Source organism: Sitophilus oryzae, unplaced genomic scaffold (genome assembly GCF_002938485.1).
Source record: "Sitophilus oryzae breed Bouriz unplaced genomic scaffold, Soryzae_2.0 scaffold_1246_pilon_pilon, whole genome shotgun sequence".
Lineage (NCBI taxonomy): Eukaryota > Metazoa > Arthropoda > Insecta > Coleoptera > Curculionidae > Sitophilus > Sitophilus oryzae.
The window spans coordinates 510348-516211 of NW_022145889.1; positions in this window are offsets into that span (position 1 = coordinate 510348).

Genomic DNA, 5864 nt, shown 5'->3' on the forward strand with positions numbered 1-5864 from the left:
TTTGAATAATAGACAGTGCACTGGTATGCATGAATTTTAATGCTGAAATCTATCGGTTTTGGTTCAAGTTAAATCTCAAACAGACACTGATATATGTTTTTCGGAAAATTTCTGGGTCACCTTGTATCCAACTTTGGGGTCCTCTGTAAGATAACTTTCTGTTCTAATAGCTCTATTATTCGAGCAAGATAAATAATCACGAGCGCTTGCCAGTTGGAGTTCTCCCATTCCGCAGAAAGTCAAAGCAAACAAGAAATCCGAACTGGAACTGCTTTCCAACTTTAAAGTTTGTATGACCTTTTGCGGTAATAATTCTAAAAATAATTCAGTTATGCCTTTATTGTGGCTTGGATTTGAATCTGAATTTAAATTAATCTAGAGAAACGTAACTCGATTGAAACTTTGGTATTAATCTATTCCCGTTCTCAAACTAACGTAGTCTATGTTTATAATCTTTAATAATAGTCGTCTAGTTTGGGCAGTTTTAGTTTCTAAGTTAATATAGAAAATAAATTTCTTGCGGTTTTTAGGTTATATAATAAGATTTATAAGAGTTAAAAAAACTATTTCATGTTTTTTTTTATTTTTCTCTAAAACGGTATGGAAATTTGAAAAGTTTAACAGAAACTAATTTTAGAGGCAAAACGTTTTTTTATGCATTTCTCAAAATGTCAATAATAAAAATGTTGCTGTTGTAAAAAAAATTATGGTTAGAGAGAACGGTAACATACTGTATGGTGGAGATTAGCATCATGGTTATAGGATCTGTGCACGAGGGATGTATCGGCGGTGTGTCTTTTTTGATGCACCGGAGGAGGAGTGGGAGTTCAGAATGCGTGGGATTATTGGTGCGCGCTCGCTAATTTTGAAAATTAGAAAAGAATAGTAGTACAAAACAAACATTCATGCCAAAAATAATTATATTTGTTTTTATAGGAGTAAAAATGACACTTTTTGGTGGCGAGGCTGGAGGGAAGAACCGTTTAGTTAGTCCGACATACAGCCGAGGCACAAAAAGTCAATGAACGTGCTATTTTTTTCAAACGCCACAAATAATTTTTTAAACAGTTTCTCAAACGTTCCAAATAATATAAAAAGATTTAAGTTATACCTTGTATGTAATTATATATCAAGAAACCATAGTTACGCTCGTTGAATTTGACACTTTATGTCAGTTTAATACATAGATAAATGAAACAAGTTTAGATTGGAAAGTGCCCATAAGGACAATGTAAACACTATTTGGCGCTATTCTTGCAACGGTCGCGACCCAAAACTTTTTAAAATTTCGGAGCGGTTCGGCTTTTTCCGGAATTATATCGCCAAATATTGTTTATTCAAATTTATTATTATTTTCGTTTAATTTTATAAATAAAAGACAGTGTGTTGCATACAAGAAACTTTATTTTATATAAGGACGCATGTATGAAATACCTATAAAACATTGGAAACCGACGTTATGCCACGATCTACGATGGTTTTTGCAGTTCACAGTTCACAGCATAGGTTTTTAAGTTTTTAATGCCACTTTTTCACAATTATCACCGGTTAGAGTAAATAAAACTTGAAATAAACTCACAAGATAGCAATTATTACTTTGAAAATGGACGCTATAAACACTTTTCGGAATTTCTTTAATGAGAGTGGTTTAGATTTTGAAAGATTATTATGATTTTTGAAGATTCTGACTTTGACAAGAGAAAATTATTTCTGTTTTTGTTTGCCGTTGTTCTTAGCGACCGCTATAGCAGCGCCAGATCGCGTATAACGGTCGCGACCCAAAATAATTTCGCGACCCAAAATTTTTACGGGCTTTCCAATCTAAACTTGTTGCATTTATCTATGGTTTAATATATTTTCGTACTTTTATGCTTAGGCGTTAAAATTTTTTTATATTGTTAATCACGTCGCAAAAATTAATACTTTTGTGACGTTTGAAAAAAAATATATATTATGCTAAACTTCAAACTAGATTCAAAACATTTGCCACTATATGTATTATATTATATTTAATGATATTTCACAGAAGTTGAAAATTTAATTTAATGTACTCCAACCTGAAAACTACCAATGCCCACATATTAAATAAAAAGATGAAATAAATAAAAAATAAATATTCAATGAAACTGCCTACTTATTCTTTCTTCTGCATGCTATTCAGAGATTGTCATATTGTTATCACTTTTCATATACACAAATCGGTAATCGCTAATCACAAATCGCTCTTTGCGAACGATTACAAAAATGGCGTCCGATTACCAATCGTCGATTAGTCATCGGAAATTTAGAGGTGCGTTCAGCACATGATCAATAATCGATTACTAATAGAGGACGTCTGCTGAATGCTGCCATTATATTGTTTTGTTAGGAGTAAAAATGACACTTTTTGTGGCCAGGCTCTTGATGGACTAAGGTTAGTTAGTCCGACATACAGCCGAGGTACAAAAAGTCACTAGAACGTGCTATTTTTTTCAAACGCCACAAATAATTTTTTAAACAATTTCAAACGTTCCAAATATAAAAATATTTAAAAGTTATACCCATAGATAAATGAAACAAGTTTAGATTGGAAAGTGCCCATAAGGACAATGTAAACACTATTTGGCGCTATTCTTGCAACGGTCGCGACCCAAAACTTTTGAAAATTTCGGAGCGATTCGGCTTTTTCCGGAATTATATCACCAAATATTAGGTCTGTTCGTTTTCCTGTTATTATCGATTCTGAATCGTCCTAGAACTCTCCAGCGCATGCGCAAAAGAAATAATTTCTTCATATTTCCTTCTGCGCATACGCATCACAATTCTAGGACGGTTCAGAATCGGTAATAACAGGAAAACGAAAAAAGGTATTGTTTATTCAAATTTATTATTCTTTGCTTTTAATTTTATAAATAAAATACAGTGTGTTGCATACAAGAAACTTTATTTTATATAAGGATATGTATGAAATACCTATGAAACATTGGAAACCGACGTTATGCCACGATCCACGATGGTTTTTGCAGTTCACAGTTCACAGCACAGCTTTTTAAGATTTTAATGCCACTTTTTTACAATTATCACCAGTTGGAGTAAATAAAACTTGAATTAAACTCACAAGATAGCAATAATTATTTTGAAAATGGACGTTATAAACACTTTTCGGAATTTCTTTAATGAGAGCGGTTTAGATTTTGAAAGATTTTATGATATTTGAAGATTCTGACTTTGACAAGAGAAAATTATTTCTGTTTTTGTTTGCCGTTGTTATTAGCGACCGCTATAGCAGCGCCAGATCGCGTATAACGGTCGCGACCCAAAATAATTTCGCGACCCAAAATTTTTACGGGCTTTCCAATCTAAACTTGTTGCATTTATCTATGAGTTATACCTTGTATGTAATTACATATCGAGAAACTATGGTTACGACGCTCGTTGAATTTGACATTTAATGTCAGTTTAATAATATATTTTCGTACTTTTATGCCTAGGCGTTAAAATTACTTTTTTATATTATCAATCGCGTCGCAAAAATTAATACTTTTGTGACGTTTGAATAAAAAATATACAGGGTGCTACAAATTCGAGGCACGAGCATTGGTATCTCGGAAACAGTAAGATTCGAAGATAGTTAAATTGGGGCAAAGTTGCTCCTTGGGATGTTCACCAACATGCTATCAAAGAAGTTTCAAAAATTTCACTGATTGGTGAGCTTTTTCAGAAAAACGGATTTTTTTGAAAATCAATTTTATTTTTTCCTGTCGTTACTTTTTAGAAAATTAAAAAACTAATTGCACACTCTCATAGCCACTTTATTAGGGCTATCTGATAGTATTTTTAGATTTTCAAATTAGCTGATAATTTGTGAGATACAGAGCTCAACTTGATTTTTTTAAATACGGACCTGCATTTTTTATTTGAGGTTTTGAAATAATTCGGCCTCCTGAGTACAATGATATGCCACACTTAATATTTTTTTATCTTTCGGACATTTGAACACAATTTATTTAAACTAATTTTAAGTCCGGCTCTGTTTTTTTCTAATATTAAATATATTCATCGTTACAATACTGATAATCTTTCAAACTTAACAATGACAAGGGGTAAAACATTAAATACGGAAAATCAAATGCAATAAAGTAATAAAAAATGATATAAAATAAATAATATAAATATAATATAAACAATCAAATCATTTCGCTGGAAGATGGATTGGAAATGGTAGAACAGTATAATATGCCAGCAAGGTTCCTGTCCTCCATAAGAAGAAGATATGTTCAAAGAGCTTTAAATAAGATTGAACGAAAAATAAATTTGTGCATTAGGGAGGGTTGTAACTTGTAACCCTTTCGAACGTATAGAGCATTAGAAACTAGTTTGTAGAAGTTGATATAGTTATAATAACTATGGTTAATATTATGCATATTATTAGACCATACACTGAGATTTCAAATTCATTGAAAAATTGAGAAAAGTTAAAAATAATATCTTTAAATTGCTGACCTGGATATATTTATTTGAATCTTTCAATTTTTCTCGATTTTCCTTATTTAATTTTAATTAGCGCTGATCAATATTATTGCGATGAATATAATCAGATTAAATAATTTAAAAAACCAGAGTTGGACTTGAAATTATTTTAAATAATAATTAAATAGTTTTGTTGTTGTTAAGGTACCCAAAACAAAAGAAAAGTGTCAAGTGTGGCATATCACTTTACTCAGGAGACCGAGTTCTTTCAAAACTTAAAAAAAAATGCAGGTCCGTATTTAAACAAATTAAGTTGGCCTCTGTATCTCACAAATTATCAGCTAGCAAGTACAATCTACAAGTTGAGCGTTTACATACTCGCCCAGTGGGTACCGAGTGGGCGTGGCAAAATCTAGCCAACCGAGTCAGAGCCCACTGAGCGTAACAGTTAGATTTCCGCCACTAGAGTAGTAGGAACAAAGAACTTGAAGGAATTGGACCGTTGTCTCTGTTCATACTACCTTTACATTTATTAATTCTGATGCTTTCATATGCATGTAAATATTTTTCGATACCGTTTGATCGAGAGTTATCCCGTGGTCTAAAAGGAATTTTTAAGAATGTCAATTATAAACTTGTGTATAGTGCTAATAATAAATTACAACAATTATTAGGTAATCCAAAGGATAAAACACCTCCACTGGAAAGGTCGGGTATTTATGAAATTTCTTGTAAAGATTGTAATCAGAAATATGTTGGCCAAACTAGAAGATCAATATTAACTAGATTTAAAGAACATTTAGCTCAGATAAGATATGGTAGACCGGATAAATCTTGCGTTGCCGAACATATTGTTGATAAAGACCATTGTATAGATCTTAATAATTTAAAATTAATTAAACAAGTCTCAAATTACAGGCAATTAGATGCACATGAAAGCATCAGAATTAATAACTGTAAAGATAGAATGAACAGAGACAACGGTCCGATTCCTTCACGTTCTTTGTTCCTACTACTCTAGTGGCTGAAATCTAACTGTTACGCTCAGTGGGCTCTGACTCGGTTGGCTAGATTTTGCCACGCCCAGTCGGTACCCACTGGGCGAGTATATAAACGCTCAACTTGTAGATTGTACTTTAGTTTATAATCATCTGCTGATGATGCTAACATGGTTAGCGAAACGCGCGTCCAGTGTAAAAGTAAAAGTGTTTTGGTGTATTGTGGTGATTTAGTGTTTTTATTTTGCCGCAATAAAGTGGCTATGAGGATTGGCAATTAGTTTTTTAATTTTCTAAAAGGTAAAGACAGGAAAAAATAAAATTGATTTTCAAAAAAATCCGTTTTTCCCAAAAAACTCAGCAATCCTAGAAATTTTTAAAACTTTTTTGATGGCATCTTGGTGAACATCCCAAGGA